Here is a 19412-nt window from a genome sequence, read left to right on the forward strand (position 1 = left end):
AGCTTCCCTTATTTTGATATCTTGGATTGTGATTGCCTAAGGACTCTTTACTGCCAAATTCAGACTTAAATTGAAGAAAGTAGGGAAAACCACTAGACCATTCAGGTATGACCTAAATCAAATCGCTTATGGCTATACAGTGGAAGTGAGAAATAGATTGAAGGGACTAGATCAGATAGACAGAGTGCCTGATGAACTATGGATGGAGGTTCCTGACACTGTACAGGAGACAGGGATCAAGACCATCCCCATGGAAAAGAAATGCAGAAAGGCAAAATGGTTGTCTGAGGAGGCCTTACAAATAGCTGTGAAAAGAAGAGAAGTGAAAAGCAAAGGAGAAAAGGAAAGATATTCCCATTTGAATGCAGAGTTCTAAAGAATAGCAAGGAGAGATAAGAAAGCCTTCCTCAGTGATCAATGCAAAGAAATAGAGGAAAACAACAGAATGGGAAAGACTAAAGATCTCTTCAAGAAAATGAGATACCAAGGGAACATTTGATGCAAAAATGGGTTCGATAAAGGACCGAAATGGTATGGACCTAACAGAAGCAGAAGATATTAAGAAGAGGTGGCAAGAATACAGAGAAGAACTGGAGAAAAAAGATCTTCATGATCCAGATAATCACCATGGTGTGATCGCTCACCTAGAGCCAGACATCCTGGAATGTGAAGTCAGGTGGGCCTTAGAAAGCATCACTATGAACAAAGCTAGTGGAGGTGACGGAATTCCAGTTGGGCTATTTCAAATTCTGGAAGATGATGCTGTGAAAGTGCTGCACTCAATATGCCAGCAAATTTGGAAAACTCAGCAGTGGCCACAGGACTGGAAAAGGTCCGTTTTCATTCCAATCCCAAAGAAAGGCAATCCCAAAGAATGCTCAAACTATCGCACGATTGCACTCATCTCACACGCTAGTAAAGTAATGCTCAAAATTCTCCAAGCCAGGCTTCAGCAATACATGAACCGTGAAATTCCAGATATTCAAGTTGGTTTTAGAAAAGGCAGAGGAAGAAGAGATCAAATTGCCAACATCCTCTGGATCATCGAAAAAGCAAGGGAGTTCCAGAAAAACATCTGTTTCTGCTTTATTGACTATGCCAAAGCCTTTGACTGTGTGGATCACAATGAACTGGAAAATTCTGAAAGAGATGGGAATACCAAATCACCTGACCTACCTCCTGAGAAACCTGTATCCAGGTCAGGAAGCAACAGTTAGAACTGGATATGGAACAACAGACTGGTTCCAAATAGGAAAAGGAGTATGTCAAGGCTGTATATTGTCACCCTGCTTATTTAACTTATATGCTGAGTACATCATGAGAAACGCTTGGCTGAAAGAAGCACAGGCTGGAATCAAGATTGCCGGGAGAAATATCAATAACCTCAGATATGCAGATGACACCACCCTTAATGCAGAAAGTGAAGAGGAACTAAAGAGCCTCTGGATGAAAGTGAAAGAGAGAGTGAAAAAGTTGGCTGAAAGCTCAACATCAGAAGACTAAGATCATGGTATCTGGTCCCATCACTTCATGGGAAATAGATGGGGAAACAGTGGAAGCAGTGTCAGACTTTATTTTGGGGGGCTCCAATATCACTGCAGATGGTGATTGCAACCATGAAATTAAAGGATGCTTACTCCTTGGGTGCAAAGTTGTGACCAACCTAGACAGCATATTACAAAGCAGAGCCATTACTTTGCCAACAAAGGTCCATCTAGACAAGGCTATGGTTTTTCCAGTGGTCATGTATGGATGTGAGAGTTGGGACTGTGAAGAAAGCTGAGCACTGAAGAATTGATGCTTTTGAACTGTGGTGTTGGAGAAGACTCTTGAGAGTCCCTTGGACTACAAGGAGATTCAACCAGTCCATCCTGAAGGAGATCAGTCCTGGGTATTCATTGGAAGGACTGATATTGAAGCTGAAACTCCAGTACTTTGGCCACCTCATGCAAAGAGTTGACTCACTGGAAAAGACCCTGATACTGGGAGGGATTCGGGGCAGGAGGAGAAGGGGACGACAGAGGATGAGATGTCTGGATGGCATCACTGACTCGATGGCCATGAGTCTGAGTAAACTCCGGGAGTTGGTGATGGAGAGGGAGGCCTGGAGTGCTGTGATTCATGGGGTCGCAAAGAGTCAGAGACGACTGAGTAACTGAACTGAACTGAATAATATAACCTCAAAATATCAATACATAAATACTGACAGAAAGAGAAAAGGACTAACAGCCACGTTCATAATCGCAGTGGGAGACGATAAAGACACATCTGTCATGGAACTGGGCTCCCTGGGACATAGTCACCTGCACCCATGAAGTACCTGAAATGCGGCTGGCTCTACAATGCGATGTGCTGCAAGCGTGAAACACACACTGGAGTTTAAAGACGTAGCATGAAAAAAAGAACAGAAAAATATTTCGTTAGGTTTTATCATGTTGATTATACACTGAAATGATAATCTTTTGGGTGTGATAAAATAAAATATATTACAGATAATTTCACCTACTTCTGCTTACTCAACGTGGCTACTGAAATCTGAATTGAGAAACCTGACCTAACTGATATGCACGAAACACTGCATTCCCCCTGATACATATTATTTTCTAGAGCCCAAGGAACATATAAGAAAATGAATATATATTGGGCCATTAGGAAAGGTTGAATTATTTCAAAGGACTGAAATAATGCAGGGTATACTTAGGGATTGCAATGGGATGACGATTTATGTGCCCTCAAACTTCACCCTGCACATGGAGATGATACTAGGAGGCACGGATTCTGGGAGGCGTCAGGTCAGGAGGGAATGGGCCCCCGTGCTGGGAGGACAGAGAGAAGCAGGCAGTCTAGGAACCAGGAAACAGGCCTCACCAGACGTGGCACCTGCTGGTGATCTTGGGACTTCCCAGCCTGCAGTACTATAAGAAACAACTTTCTGTTCTTTAGCAGCTAGTCTATGGTATTTGTAACAGTAGCCCAAAAAGACTAAGATGGGGCTCTTCAAGGAATTAAGCTAGGAATCATAAAAGGGTCACTAGAAAAACCTCCCCAGACATTGGGAAGTTACATGACATACTTCTTGAAGAATTTCATGAATAAAAATTTTTAAAAACACAATGAAAATTAGAAGAGACTTTTCCATAAAAGATAATGAAAATCTGCCTTATTCAAACTTGTGGGACGCAGCGAACTGTGTTTAGAGGGTTACTTAAAGCCTTAAACACATATACTGGAAAAGAAGGAAGGCTAAAAATCAATTAAGCCTCTAGCCCAAGAAACCAGAAAAAAAGTATAGCAAATGAAACACAAGGCAGATGGAAGAAAAAGGAGCAGAAAATCAGGAAACAAAAAGCCAATATGAAATTTTTTAAGCAAAGCCAAAAGTTGGCTCTTTGAAAGGACTGATAAAAATGAAAAACCCCTAGAGAAACTGATTAAGAAAAAGAGAGCACAAATCACCAGTATCAAGGTTTTTTAAAAGGGGAGACAACACATCTTGCAGATAAGAAAGATATTATGAACCACAGTTCACTTACTATTGGAGAGTCTGCTGGCCTCGATCAATTCCTAGCAGAGGGGATATGCTTTACCTAAACAGATCCGAGAAGACATACAAAATCAGAAATTTTTATTTGCATGAAAAAAATTAAATCTGAAATAAAAGCCTCCCCACAATGAGACCAACAGGTGTTGCCAATCAATTCTTCCAAAAATCTAGGGAAGAAAACAGCAATCTCCCAGGAACTCTCGGGGTAAACAAGAAATATTCTCCACCTTGTTTTATAAGACCAGCATAAGCGTGATACTAAAAGTAACAAGGAAAAGAAGTACAAGAAGGTCAAATTACTGACTCTGAGGATAGATGAAATAATCCTAAATAAAACACTAACAAATACAGTCCAATAAAAGGAGAATATATCGAGATCAGGTTGGGATGGTATTTTTTTTTTTTTTTTTTTGGGATGGTTTTACAATCACAAAATTTTTTTAAAGTTAAATTACCATATAAAAGAACAATCACCTGACTGTTTCAAAATCTGCAGAAAATAAACTGAAGAAAATTTAATGTAATAATTTCAGTTCATGACTAAGAAAAAAGTCATAGCAAACTAACAGGAGAATTTACATATTTTGATAAAAATATCTACAAAAAAGCTAATACCGTAGGTGATGGTGAAATACTGAAAGCTTTTCCTCTGATAATTGTCAGGAAACCTCTGGCCTTTATTAATTAAGAGGAGAGGCACATCTTTCCTGGGGCTGAGGAATCCAGGCATTTCTTTTTTTAGTTTCTGATTATGGTGATAAGTATCCTCTTCTCTCTTTGGTAAGGATCGCCTTGTGTCTGGTAGGGATCGCCTTGTGTCTGGAATTTTAATCTTTATCTTTGCTGAGAATAACTACTTTGTAAGACAGTATATATGCGCATGCCATGTGGATTAAAACAGCTTTGCTCCATCAGAGCTTTGGTCCCCGTGTCTTTCTTTCTTTCTTTTTTTTCTCTCTCTCTCTCTCTCTCTGGCTGATTCCCTGGAGCTCGGAAGCCCGCGATGTAACCCAGGGAATGTTAGCCTCTTTACTTCCTTCCCTCTCTCATCGCCGACTCTGGACCACCAGGTTCCGCCATTAAAGGACCAACAGATAATGGCAAAGAGACAAGGACACTGGTTCTCACTACTTCTGTTCACCACTGTACTGGAGATCCTCGCCCGTACAACAAGGCAAGAAAAAGAAAAGGCTTATCACAGTTGGAAAGGGGGGGAAAAGCACTTATCTGCAGACATAATTGTGTATACATAAAAAAATACAATAAGAATTATTTGAAATAAATGGATTGAAGAAGTGAATATAGAAGTCAGTTCTATCTCTATATATTAGGCATTTATAATTGCACTGAAAATATCAAGATATCTAATTAAAAATTAGATAGAGCAATTAGACACAGAGCAAACTATAAACTTCTAAGATAACTTAAAGAAGATCTAAAAAAATGGAGAGCTACATATATACATTGTATTCATGGATTATGCTGCTGCTGCTGCTAAGTCGCTTCAGTCGTGTCCGACGCTGTGCGACCGCATAGACGGCAGCCCACCAGGCTCCGCCATCCCTGGGATTCTCCAGGCAAGAACACTGGACTGGGTTGCCATTTCCTTCTCCAATGTGTGAAAGTGAAGTCACTCAGTCGTGTCCGACTCTCAGCGACCCCATGGACTGCAGCCTACCAGGTTCCTCCGTCCATAGGATTTTCCAAGCAAGAGTACTGGAGTGGGTTGCCATTGCCTTCTCCATGGATTATAAGAACAACATTAAGATACACACACACACACACACACAGAGTTAACTATGTCACGCGATGCGTGTGTTGGGCAATCATTCCATGACGTCTATGGGCATCAAGTCATCACAATGTAGACTTGAAATACACACAAACCATATCTGTCAATGACTCCTTAGTGAAGCTGGGGTTCTAAAATCAGCTCCTGGCACCTGGTAGCTGGCAGGTGTGGAAACCCGGGGTCACGTGCAGGCTATACATACACTTAATCACAGGTGAGACCTGAAGCAACCCAGCAACTCTCCATTTTTCTTTTTTCTCTGTTCCCCTTGCCATTTGTGTTTAACAGACTCTCAGTATCGAGTGAGCAGGGTCAATGCAGCAATAATCTTTCCCCATCTAAGGCATGCACATGTAACACCAGCAGTCTTCCCAATCGCCCCAAGATAACGGGTGCCGCATCACAAAAAAGCAAGGAAACACGACATTCCCCGGGACAGAGCTGCCCGACGGCAGTGGGGACTATGGTCCACCAAGGGGACCCCCAGGGGCTAGGAGCCCACACTGGGCCCCCCAGCTTGAGGCCACACTTGCCTTTCCACCATTCTGAAGGTCCTGGCAGAAGAAAGCCAGGCCATGGAAGGGGGGTGGTGTGGCCAGGCCGTGGGACTCAGGGCAGGACTGACTTGGGTCTGTGCTGGGCTCCACGTCCAGTCACTACCCGTGAAGTGTACAAAGTTCTTGGGATCACTGTAGGTTTGTGGCAAAAAGCAATGGAGCCAAAGCCACGTAGGATGGCTTTTCAGGAAAAAACCTCACTGAGGATTCACTCAGCGCCAGCCTCGGGCCCTAGTGAGATGCAGACTCCTGGTCATCCATGGCTATGTCTGCAGCCCGCCAGGGCAAGGGGAGCCTCCTGGACACCGGGTGCCACGTGGGGTTCTTCCCCCACTTTTAGTGAAGGGCTGCACCCGCCTGGATGACCCCGGCTTATCCCTCCACCTCTGATGCGGAGGCCCCCGTGCCTCCCATGACCGGAGGATTCAGCCTCTCCCGGGGCCTCCGTGTCACTGCACAGGCCTTGTCCACGCGGCCCCAGCAGGCAGGGTGAGGCCTGTGTGGAGCCTCCCAGGTCGCTGGCCTCGCTGTCCACATCGGGGCCGTGCAGGAGCACCACGTGTCCACTGAATGAGTGGATGAGGGCCCTAACAATGACAGTGATGACGACGACAAGGAGGAGGTGAAGGGGGCTGAGATCCAAGTGTCAGTCCCTGATTCAGGCCTCTGTGCGTATGAACTCATTTAACCTCATGACAAGGTTGTGTGCGTATGGCGGGGGGGGGGAGGGGAATGGCAGGTCCTGCCACTGTTCTCACCTCGGAGCCGGCAAGTTCACTCTCGGTGTTCAGGGGCGGCTACAGCCACTGGCCACAGACTGGACAGCTTTAACACACATTCATCCTCCCCAAGTTCCACCGTCAGAAACCTGTGACCAACGTGTGGGCAGGACTGAACTCCCTCGAGAGGCTCCAGGGGAGGGTCCCTCTGGCCTGGTCCAGCCCGTGGGGTCCCCAGGCCTCCCTGGGCTTGTGGCCACATCACCCCAACCTCTGCATCTATCTGCGCAAACCTTCTGCCCTGGGTGGCTCTGTGCTTCAGATCCCCCCTCTTCTCTTCCAAAGACACCCGTCATTAAATTTAGGGTCCACAAGCATCCCAGGTGATCTGGTGCAGAGGTCAGTAACTTACTTCCATCTGCTGAGACCTTTCACCGGAATAAGTCACCTTTGCAGGCTGCAGGATAGACGGCTTTCGGGGCCACCACTCAGCCTACCACACTTGTCATAAAGCCACAGGGTAGAGCCTCACTGGGCTTGGTGCAGGGAGCTTCGAAGAAGCAGGACTCTAGGACCTCAGTCCCAAGGCTGCCTCAAGAAGACAGCTAGGGTCAGGACACTCGGGCACAACGACCAGATAAGCAGGGCTCAGAGGTATGCTGGAGGGCTTGGGGCTCACCTGCAGGGAGCCTGGAGCCTGCCATGACGGCCCAGGGCCGGGGGACACAGCACACAGGTTTGGGAATGCACACATCCCAGCACAGACGAGGGGAGGCAGGCCCGGGGGCTCAGGCCAGGGGAGCCCAGATCGTCCTGCTGCCCTCAAGGGGCAGGTCAGAAGGGCACAGGAGGGAGCCGTGGTTTCAGCGACCTGTGTCGCAGTCGGTCTGCTCCTGTGTTGTCTCTGAGAGTGACTCAGCCTCTGTGAGCCCACCTTTTGCTCCTCTGCAAAATTCGCCATTCGTGACTTGCTTCACAGGTGGGGGGAGTTCCTGGTGCTCTCAGCACCCCCGCCCAACCCGGTGGCTGAGGCTTGCTGCCTCTCCATGACCTTGAGGCCGCTAAGACCACCCCTGCACAGACTCTCTTTGCAAAGAAGCTGGAAGGTGCTTCACCTGCCCTAGGAAGACCTCTAGCCTGGGGGCTCCTGGGCAGGGCTGACCACATGGCGCGCTAGGAATGACCGTGGATGGCCCCATACGGCCAACCCCGTCTTTCCTGTTACAGCCCAGGTTTATTTTTTGTGTTCTGCTCAGCCGCACGCAAAGACCCAAAGTACATTCCCCCGAGTCCGTGGAGATTTCTCTCGATGGTGGTGAAGAAGCAGTGCCGGGCCGGCATCGCTGGGAAACACGCTCCGCTGTTTACGTGAGCGACAGGGTCTCTCCCAGAAAAACAGCTGGCAGGATCGGGAAAGGGTCGTGGGACTCAGTGAACACACGGGATGTCCTCGTTCTTACACACATGGGAGGTTTTAAACCCTGGCGCCCAGCCTGACAGCAGTCTGCTCCTGGTGCGAAGAAACCGAGAGACGCCGGTCCCCTCCCCTAGCCGGACACCCCAGAGGGGAGGCTTCTGTCCAGACCGGCCCCTTGGGTGGGGAGTCTGGAGGCCACAGAACCGCAGGGGCCTCGCGCCTTGGCGGGGGCGTGTGGAGAGCCAAGGGGCCCGGAGAAGGGACAGAGTTAGGGTCCTTGCAATGGACTGCCACCAAAGGCTGGACAAAGACAAGAAATAAAACAAATGTCACACCTTAATGTTGCTAAAGAGCCAAGAAGGCCCAGAACAGTGACCCGGACTGTGCCGTCCAAGGTGCAGAGGGGATGGGGAGGCTCGCCCAGCACAGACTGGACAGGGTTAAACCTCCACTCCCGGCTCAACTCACAGGAACGGAGACCCCACCACAGTTGTTCCCGGCACTTTCCTTTGAGAAGGAAGAAGGGAATCACAGAACAAGCAAAGACGTCCCCATGGGGGATTCCTGGTGCTCGAGGACCCCAGGGCCCCTCTTCGTCCCCTCGGCTGCCTGAGCCTGCGTGTTGTACATGACGGTCACCCGTCTCCGCTGAAGGGCGGGCTCCGAGGTTGTTGGAAGGTTGGCCTCAGCGAGGCTGAGCATGGGGTCCCTAGCTGCCCCCAGAGGGCTTCCGGGCAGCACACCTCCCCAGCCCACCCTGACCCCACAGCTGCCGCCCACCCCAGAGGGCCCCCTCACTGCCATCAGGGAATTAGGGGGTGCCGAGAGCTGAGGCCCGAGGGTGCTGGGGGCCTCCACGGCATCCTGTGTGTGCACCCCTCCCCGGCTCACGGTCCAGCTGTGGGGAGCGTGTGTACACAGCAGGGACACACAGACGGCTCCAGAGCACCGCCCGGCCAGGAGGCCCCGGAGCCCCGGGGGAAGGCCTGTGCCGGACGTCTGACCGCCTCCCCGCCTCTGTGCCCTCGGATTCCTCAGCCCCAAGGATAACCCCACCGCGGGAGGGCCTCTGAGGCCACGGCTGCTCTGCGGGAGGGGTCGTGTTCGCCTCGAATGTGCTCAAGGCACGTGATGCCCGGTCAGTCCCTACTGACCGGGCGCATTCTTGGCAGCCCTAGGGCCTGCCTGCTCTTCCTGTTGGCACCGGGGTCCCGAGTGGGTGTGACCTGGAAGTCTGGTTCCAGGCTGGATCGGTCTGCTCAGGTGACCGACGTGCCCCCAGGAGGGACAGCGTCTGGCACGGGATGGGCCTCATCATGCTTCTCCTGATCGGCGCCAGGACCGCCTTCCTTCCAGTCCCAGAGGTGGAAGACAGGGGCCCTTTCTCGGTCACCTGAACGTGTCATCTCACGGGAGTCCAGCTTGATGATATCTGGAGTGATCCAGGAGGGCCGGGGGGACAGTCCCCCTGCGGTCTTTCCCCGACCTCTGGCCGCATCACCGGGTTCACTTTAATACTCGTGGACGAGGGGGCAGGCTGGGACCGCCACTGGGGTCTGACCCTGGCTTTCTCATGCCCGCCCTCCACCTGGACGACTCCCAGAGGGGACAGGAAAGTGCTCAGTCCCTGGGCAAGGGTCGGCAGGGAGGCATTTCTGCACCGTGGTTCCTGCTGACCACATCTGCACCGCCCGGGAGGAGCTGCTGCAGTTACTCGGGCGCGGTCACATGGGGCGCTGGCATAAGCATGCCTTCGACACATCCTGGACATGGTACCCTGACTGTCTCCAGTGAGCCTGGACGCAGAACGCGCTGTCTGAACGAGCTGGGGCCGCAGGACTGGCGGGCGGATTTACCCCTCAGCTCTTGGCACAGGGTCTGGCTCCCAAGGCCTGGCTTGTTGAAGGAATAAAAGACATGTATTCATTCACAGGCCTACGTTGATGATGAGTGGGTAGATTACTCAGATCCAGCCTCTCATGGAAAACAATTAAAAAAAAAAAAAAGTATCACTCACTAAAGTTGCCGAAGACCTGAAAGACCCAGAGGAGCAACTGCCCAAGATGGGGAGTCTAACAGAAGACCCTTCCCTCCGGATGGATTTGGACTCCCAGGAGACGACACTTTCAGATGACCCAGAAAGGGCCTCCCTCCTCCAGACCCGAGAATTACAAGGAAGGTGGTGCTGGTGCCAAGCAGGAGAAGGAGCGGGTGAGGACCCCAGTGAGTCCAGGCATGTCAGCCTGTGACCTCGGCTCAATGTGTTCCTATCCATAATGCCCTCAGATGAGTGGAGAATGCAAGTGCCAAGTCTTTCTGGATAAGGGCAACTTCTTCCTAGGCTTGGGAACTGCCCCACGGGTTATGGAAGGGTGGTGGCCAGTGGGGAAGAGCGCCAGGCCCACCAGGATGAAAGACAGCTAGAGGAGAACCAGCAGAAGTGACCCCCTCAGCTTGGGATTCTGAGAGGATTAGATGGTTAATAAAACTAATAAAGCTCTCCTTGTTTACAGAAATAAACCTCAAGATAGAAAGGTCCTTCAAAGGACAGGAAACCATTAAAAAATGGACACAGCCAACTTGGAAAAGAACCAAACAGAACGTGCAGAAATAAAAAAGTGTCATAACGAGAAGCGAAAATAGAAGACACTTTTGAAGACCTTGACATCGTCAGGAAAGGGAGACACGTGGGCACAGAGCTGGAGCATGATGATAACGTATGCAGCCCCCTGCCCACTCCCTGCTCTCCAGGAAGAAAACCCAACCCTGATCTGTAGCTGGATCATGTGCCAATTTCCATGGTGTAAATACTCCCGCCGTGGCCTGATTCATGTACCAAAGGGTTTACACCTGGCTGGCAGAGTTCCCGAGGAGCCAGAAAGAGCTGACTCTGGCACACAGCCGGCCTAGAGACATGGGAAGACATCAGAACCGCAACCTGAAGGGCACAGATTTCAGCCTGTCTACCTGGGACCCAGGCGGAGCTGTCCTTGAGGAACTTTAAAGACAAGAGTCTTAAAACATGTCTAGAATTCACTTTATAACAAGTACACTTCCATAAAACCAAGAGAGGCCCAAAGGAAGCCAGGTGGGGTGTATAAAAGCCTTAGCGTTTAAGACTCAAGAGACATAAAAACTTTACAGCCAAAGAAATGAATGTGTAATGGTGCAATTGTGAATATAGATATGAATAGCTTTGGGACTAGACAACAGCCCCTGACACCTCACTGTAGGAGAGGTTCATGACACAGGCACTAAGCCTGGGGATAGGAGTGAGATGGGGGCTGAAGACCACATTTTGTTGTTGTTCAATCACTAAGTCACGTCCGACTCTTTGAGACTCCATCGACTGCAACACACCAGGCTTCCCTGTCCTTCACCATCTCCCAGAGCTTACTCAAACTCATGTCCATGGAGTCAGTGATGCCATCCAACCATCTCATCCTCTGACGTCCCCTTTTCCTCCTGCCCTCAATCTTTCCCAGCATCAGGGTCTTTTCCAATGAGTCAGCTCTTCACATCAGTTGGTCAAAGTATTGGAGCTTCGGCTTCAAACATCAGTCCTTCCAGTGAATATTCAGGGTTGATTTCCTTTAGGATTGACTGGTTTGATGTCCTTGCAGTCCAAGAGACTCTCAAGAGTCTTCTCCAACACCACAGTTCAAAAGCATCAATTCTTTGGCACTCAGCCCTCTCTACAGTCCAGTTTTCATGGTTCAGGGCAGAGCCTGATGTGAGGACCCAGCACCCAGGTTTAAGTGCTGGCTCTGCCCCTGTGGGACCCAGGGCCCTGGATCTCCTTGCCCCGCCTCTCAGAGCCTCAGTTCCTTCCCTCGGTAAAGGGATCTGACCCCTGTACCACAATCCGGGTCAGGATGCCCACACAGGGTGGGGTGGGGATGGGGGTCTGCGTCCGGGACGACAAGTCCCTGAGAACATCTGGTGCTGCACTGTCCTTACATATGGAGCTGCTGAAATTAGACTTCAGGTGCCTCAAAGTCGAGAACCCCCACCCCGATGTCCAGGCTATGAGGAGGGACCACCGCCCCCCAACTCCATGCTCATCACCACACTGAGCCAAGTCTGGGAACGCACTCGGACACCAGCTCATGCCCACAAGGCCTCAACTGGAAACGGCAAGAAACATGCCCTTCCCCACACCCCGTGTCCACGGCAGCCCTGCCAACCCCCCAGCAGGGAGGACATGCCATCACCTCCATTCTACAGACGGAAAAACTGAGGTCCCGAGTGGGGAAGCCACTTGCCTGAGGCTGCGCAGCCCCCAGGAAGTAGCCGGGCTGGGTCTGGACCCACACACGTGGCCTCAGAGTGGCTGGGCGGGGTCTGAGCCTGCCTGGGAGCTCAGGTACCCTCACCGCGTAACCAGGGGTCCTGGAGTCTGCTGTTGAGGTGGCTCCCATCTTCCAACAGGCAGCTCCTCGCTTGCTTTTCAAAAACCAACATCCACAAAGCTGGGAAAGAGATGCCGCTGTGGCTCACGCCAGCTTCGGGGAGGTATGAGGAGAAACTGCAGCCCGCCAGCCTTGGGGTACGGTGGCGAGCCCCGAACGGCCACATGAAAGCAAACTGACCTTGTACGGTTCACGTGTCTGCAGCCTTAACAATTCTGCCAAAACCGGAGTCAAGTTCAAAATCAGGGCAGTGCGGGCCTCTGTCACCTCTGGTACACAGCTGGGATTTTCCTGTGTGGCCTTATCGGCAATGACCACTGGACATAAATAATGCCCTGGCTTTGAGGTTGGATTTGAAAAATGCTGATGGGTTTCAGGTACAAGGAAACATGTTGGCCCACAAGCTGCTGCTCTTGTCCGTTTCCTGGGAACCCTGGCCATTGGAGGGACAGGGCAGTGGGGGATGGGCGGAAGAGGCACTCCTGCAGAAGGAAGGCCTGGGCCACCTGCCTCCAGGACCCTTCTCCCACCATTTCCATCCTCTCTGCTGTCCCAGGGGTCTCTGACATGACACCCCTCCTGGACCCTGATGTGTGAAACTGACTTAGGGGGCCGTCTTCTGGATCAAGGTGTCAGATCCTAATTCGACAACCAGGGCCCCTCTTGTGGGTGGCTGGGGAAGCAGTTTTTAAGCTGAGTTCCTCTGGGCCCACGGTGCCTGGCAGAGGGTGGGGTCAAGTGGGTCACCTCTGGTCACAGCCAGTCGGCCAGGCTCAGCCTCCATCCGTTCTGTATGCGAAGTTATGAGCACGATTCTTCCAGACCCACCAGTCCCCGCTCTGCTGGGTGCCTGGCCCGGGGCACCCAGTGTGTGTGCGGGTCTCTGTCTGGGCTACCTCTGGGGCACCAGACAGGGGATCGGGAACTTGTGTGGACACTGCAGGGGCGGGGGGGCTTCCTTGGGGAAGCTTCTGACGGCTCCTGGGAAACAGGCCTGCACGCTCCTTGCACCTCCAAGCATGGACCAGGGTCAGCAGTTTATACACCCTGGGAGCAGGTGAGAAGCCCAGTGTGGGGCACTCCTAGACCTGCTAACTCAGAACCTGCATCCTGATGACCTCAGGGGCTTCCATGCACCCCCCGGAACCCTCTACCGAGGCAGCCAGGTCAAGGCTTGGTCCCCGCCAGAGCACCTGCCCTGCTCAGCCCTCCAACCACGAGCCATGCCTCCCCCACCCATGGCTGTACTCGAGGGGATGCGTGTGAACTCCCCCCACTACTGGGATAACTGCTCATGTGTTAAGTCTCAGCTTTCTTGCGGGATGAATGGTGCCCTCCAAAAGAGACACCCACACCCCAACTCCCCATATCTGCGAGGAGGGCTTTATTCAGAAATGGGGTCTTTGCAGATGAAATCAAGTTAGATAAGGTTACAGAGGATTAGGTGGGCCTTATGCAGAGTGATGGGTGTCTTTATAAGAGGTGGAGAGACACACAGAGAGGAGGCCGAGTGAGGGGGAAGCAGACGCTGGGGGGCTGTGGCCACAAAGCCAGGAATGCCTGGAGACCCCGAAGCTGGAAGAGCCAGGAGTGACGTTGCCCCAGAGCCCGGGTCGGGGTCCGGGTACTGTTGACACTCGACTTTAGACTTCTGGCCCCCAGAACTGGGAGAGAATCGATTCGTATTGTTTTAAGCCTCCCCCGCCCCGACCCCAGTTTGTGGATGTCGGTATCAGAAGCCCCACCTGGGGCACTCAATATTCCGTGTCCCTAAAATCCACCAATTGATCACGACCTCAGCCAGGCTGGTCTTCCCCCGGTCATCACGGGATGTCTTCTCAACAGTAAACCTCCTGACTCGGGAGAAAGGCTCGTGCTGCACACAGCGGCCTCACCTGTGTGGGGCTCGAAGCCCATGTTGCCCCGGAGTGGCTCAGCCTCACACACTTGCCGGCCAAGGGGGAGCAAAGGGGGTCACACACCTCTGCGCCCCTGTGACCTCCACACCCTGCCTGGTCACAACTGCAGACGACCAGGCCAGCAGACATCTCAGGAGGACGGACTTCACCTGCCCCCATTCCTCTTGCTTCACTGTCCTTTTGCATCCCCCTATCCCTGCTCCTGGGCTTCCCTTGGGCCTCTCTTGCCATTTAGTCGGTAAAGAATCTGCCTGCAATGCGGGAGACCTGGGTCCGATCCTTGCGTTGGCTAGATCCCCTGGTGAAGGGAAAGGCCACCCACTCCAGTATTCTGGCCTGGAGAATTCCATCGACTCTATATGTATAGTCCATGGAGTCGCAAAGAGTTGGACATGACCGAGCAACTTTCATTTCATTCATCCCTGCTCCTGGTCAAGCCTGTCCAGCTGGCCCTCATGTTGGGGTCCGGGGGACACTGGTGACATCTGAGGACATTTCTGGTTGTATTTAGGAATGCTGCAAGGTATCAAATGCCAGCAACGCCAAGGCTGAGAAATCCCACTTTAAGACTCTTCATAATTGGGGGTCATTGTTTGAGTATCCAATGGAATCCATGGATTTCTTTCTCCCTGGGGAAGATGCATAAGCCCCAAATTCGTTTCAAAATGGGCAAGGTGGTGGGGCTGGGCTCTCTCCTAGGCTTTCAAGAGGTCTTTTGCAAAACAAAGCCCTTTCGGCAAATGTCGTCATGATATCCAGGTAGGCTTTGCTGTTGTCAGTGTCACATCTCAGCCAGAAGGCAGATTCTGAGCTATTCCTCTGGCAGAAACAAATTCACAAAATAAACCAAGGAAGACAGCGGGAAAAACAAACCACACCAACAACTGGAAACGCGTTCCTCCTGAGACAAAGCTAGAGAAAATCCCAATATCCTTGTGGCCCAAAAACCCTCTTGGAAATGAATGTTCAGGAAGGAAGAGATGAAACATGTCAAGTTCGAAGGAGAGGCAATGCCCATGGCCAGTCTTGTCTAGAGACAGCCTGAGCGCTCAGATGAAGACACACGCCAATGTAAACCCTTTGCACACAGCAGTGATGGTCATCACCATATTTAGTGTTTAGTCTGATGACAACCTTCCCCGGGCACCACATAAGGGAGCAGACCTGGTTCTCTTCCTCTGCCCCCACACCATTCACTCACAAAGTCAGATCAGGTGCTATCGTGCCCTGCCTGCCTGGCTGGCTCGTCCATGAGCTGTGACCACCTCCAGGGCAGGACTCCGCCTTCTCTTCTCTGTGCGCCGTGAACCTACACACAGTGGGCCTTCAGAACCTCAGGACACTCACCCCACCCCCACTATAGCCAGAACCCTCCCCAGGCATTAAAACTGCTGTGGAGTCACTTTGGCCCAAGCCCTGGTTACAGATCCCTGGAGCCTACTACAGCCTCTACAGCGTGAATAATCAGGTCCTTTATACACAGATTCCCAGCTGTCAGATCTGAGCTTTGGATTCATTGTCAGCTCTGTCCCTCCTGTGGCAGCCAGATGGGCCGCGATGCAGACAACGGAGCTCATGAGCTGAATTTCAAGGGAGGCACTGAATGGACAGCGATCGATGCAACCTGTTGCAAACTGAGGGAGGTTCCCTGCATGTCTCAGAAAAGGCCTCTGGTGTGCAAGTGTGGAGCAGGGCCCCCACAGTGCAAAGGAAACAGAGGTACTCAGGGGCAAAGGCTCTTGGCCTCTCCTGTAGCAGCTCCAGTTGGTACCTCGTGAACAGTGGACAGCCAATGTGGTCACCTGAGCGTCACTCTTATTCCCTCACAAAGCAAGAGAAAGGGGGCAGGGTGTGGGAGTACCCAGAGGGTGTGGTGGGGAGGATGAAGGGACGTGTTCTTCCTCTCTTCAGTGCAAACTGCTTCTGTGAGTCTCAGAGCTGCCAGAGGGCAGTTACCAAATCGGGTCCCCACAGCATCCAGGGTGGGTTGGGAGCCTTAGCCCTTGTCACATGAACAAGCCACACCACATGGCTTCCCTGAGTTCTACTAGCAGAATCTGGGGGTTTTGTCTAGGTACACACTTCCTTGCTGTAGCTGTGTTACCCACTCCTTTGAGCCCCACTTTTCTTTTCTAGAAAAAGGGCATCAATTGCGACCTTAGCAGGTTGCTACCTTAATCCTGTGAAGACTAATTAGGGAAATCCTACAAAGAATAGCTGGCCTTCAAAGATATCAATGAATAGCTGGCCTTAAGACATACTGGGCTTCTCTGATAGCTCAGCTGGTAAAGAATCCTCCTGCCATGCAGGAGACCCGGTGTGATTCCTGGGTCGGGAATCCTGATCCGCTGCAGAAGGGACAGGCTACCCACTCCAGTATTCATGGGCATCTCTGGTGGCTTCATGGTGGCTCAGCTGGTAAAGAATCTGATTGCTATGCAGGGACCTGGATTCATTCCCTGGACTGGGAAGATCCCCTGAAGAAGGGAAAGGCTACCCACTCCAGTATTCTGGCCTGGAGAATTCCATGGATTGTATAGCCCATGAGGTCGCAAGAGTCGGACACGAATGATGGACTTCCACTTCACTTTCAAGAGATATGATCTTGGAGAAGGAAATGGCACCACACTCCAGTAGTCTTCCCTGGGAAATCCCATGGACAGGAGCCTGGCGGGCTATGGTCCGTGGGGTCGCAAAGGGTCAGACACGACTGAGGGAGGAACAGGCGCTTGCCAGAGGCCCCAGCGCTTTTGATGGCAGAGCCAGGACTGTGGCTGAGGACTGCCAGCTCCCAGGCCTCTCTCACCAGATAGGAGCGTGGAAAACTAGAATCTAAAATAGCCTGAGGGCTTTCCTGGCAGCTCAGTGGTAAAGAATCGCCCCCCTGCCAAAGCAGGGGACGCGAGTTCCACCCCTGGTCTGGGAAGACCCCAGATGGCAGGCCAGCTGAGTCCATGCATGACAGCCTCTGGGTCGGTGCTCTGGAGCGTGGGAGCCACAGTACTGAGGTCTGTGGGCACCAGAACCCGTGCTCTGCAACAAGAGGAGCCACCGCAGTGAGAAGCCTACGCCCCCCCAACTGGAGAGCAGCCCCTGCTCGCATCAGCTAGAGAAAAGCCCACAAAGCATGAAGACCCTGCACAACCACAAATAAATAAACTCATTGAAAAAACGCAAAAAACAAAAAAAAAGAGATATGACTTGAATCCAGATTAAACTGGAGTCTCCAAGTGTCATCTGGCATTTCTTCCCTGAATCAGCCAAAACCCACACAGTTGCATTTCCAGGGTCAAAACAGCCAGCGGGGGCGAAAACCAGCGTGGTTCAAACAAGCTGACAGACAAGCAGCAGAGGACTCACGGGCAGACGGCTTCCCTCCGGTTTCAGGTGGCGCTCCGGGACCACAGCAGGAACCAGCGCTGTCAACCCCTGGGCTCAGCAGCGCCCTCATTCTCAGGCCGGCGGCTCTGCCCTGACCTGCTCAGGAAGGCCACCAACTGCCCCAGGCTGACCTCACGCCCCTCCCACTGCTGTAGCCTGACCTCACCCAGCCCCATCCCTTCCGGCAGAACCAGAGCTCCTCTTCCGGAGCGGCGGGCGCGGCGGTGGCTGGGCAGTGTCTGGCCGGGCCAGATCGACCCTGGGCGTCGGTGAGTGACCTCGGCTTCCGCCGGGTGGAGGGACGGGCTTGTTACTCAGCTGCGGTCCCTGGGAGCCCCCAGGTCCCGAAATGGAAAGAAAGCGGCGGTTTCGTCGCATTTCCGCTCGCGGTTTCGCGCGCGGTGGGGAGCGGGGGCCAGGCTTCCCCGGGCTGGGGACGGAGGTCAGAGAAAGGGATGGGCGGGCCGGGGGCTGAGGGAAGGGCCCGGGCTTGAGGAAGCGGGCCGGGATTGAGGGACGGGGGCCCGGGGCTGAGGGGAAAGGGCCGGGCCGGAGGGAAGGGGACCGGGGGACTGAGGGAAGTGGAGGAGCCGGGGGCTGAGAGAAGGGGACCGGGAGACTGAGGGTCGGGGATGGGCCGGGGGCGGAGGGGAAGGGGTCAGACCTGAGGGAAGGGGTCCGGGGGACTGAGGGAAGTGGCGGAGCCGGGGGCTGAGAAAGAGTAGGCGACCGAGGAGCTGGGGGTAGGGGAAGAAGACGGGGACTGAGGGAAGGGAAGGAGCCGGGGGCTGAGAGAAGGGGACCTGGGGACTGAGGGACGGGGACCGGGGGATTGAGGGACGGGGACCGGGGGACAGAGGGACTTGGGTGGGCCGGGGCCGAGGGGAGGGGGCCAGGCCTGAGGGAAGTCCTGGGGAGGGGAATGAGGTCGGAGAAGGGGGGCGGACTGGGGGAAGGGGAAGGGGCAGAGCTTGAGGGGTCAGGTCGCGCGGTCCTGAGGGGGCTGGGGAGGAGGGTCCGTGGTGTGAGGGGAGGATGCCCGGGATCTGGGAGGAAGGGGCCAGAGAGTTGAGGGGGGCGTCTAGCATAGGAGAGGGGCCCTCCAGGAGGGGTGCAGGACCTTGGGGTCGGGAGGAAGGGGTGGGGGAGAGGCCGGGCCCCAAGTGTTCGGGGAAGGGGGCCAAGGGCCCAGAGGGTCCCGGGAAGAGCGGGGAGCCCCGGGGAGGTGTCCAGGACTGGAGGGTTAGGGGGAGGGGGCGGAGAGCCTACAGGGTCTAGGGAAACAGTGGAGCCTTCCCGGAAAGAGAGGGTCCCGGACTCGGGAGGTCAAGGGGCGTAGGGCCGAGGGGGTGGAGCCGGGGTCTCCCGAAGGCCGGGCGAGCGGCTCCCTCCCAGCTCCCGGGCCCACACCGACTGGGAGATATTGCAGCCAGGTCAGTGGAAAGGCAGCGACCGGCGCGGCGGCAGAGTGGAGCAGCTCTGGATTGGGAACAGCCCCTCAGGGTGCGGGCTGGGAGTCACCTGGAAGGGAGTCAGTCTCTTGGGAGCTTGGTGCCCCTGCAGAGGGTCTGGGGCGAGGGGGACAGGGCTTCCTCCCCCCGGACTCTGTCCGCGTCTGGCCCGGGGGAGCGGAGGTATGGAACGCACTTCCCGCTGGGCAGAGCTCCGAGG

General features: G+C 53.2%; 1 long non-coding RNA gene across 1 annotated transcript; it reads right to left on the reverse strand.

The window, feature by feature from the left end:
* Positions 1-2101: 2101 nt before the first annotated feature.
* LOC122432111 lies at positions 2102-17858 on the reverse strand. Its single transcript, XR_006266741.1, has 3 exons — positions 17721-17858; positions 3534-3587; positions 2102-2372 (listed from the first exon to the last, which is right to left on the reverse strand). It is a non-coding gene; the product is annotated as an uncharacterized LOC122432111 (long non-coding RNA).
* Positions 17859-19412: the final 1554 nt, after the last annotated feature.

Source organism: Cervus canadensis, chromosome 30, assembly GCF_019320065.1.
Source record: "Cervus canadensis isolate Bull #8, Minnesota chromosome 30, ASM1932006v1, whole genome shotgun sequence".
Taxonomy (NCBI): Eukaryota; Metazoa; Chordata; class Mammalia; order Artiodactyla; family Cervidae; genus Cervus; species Cervus canadensis.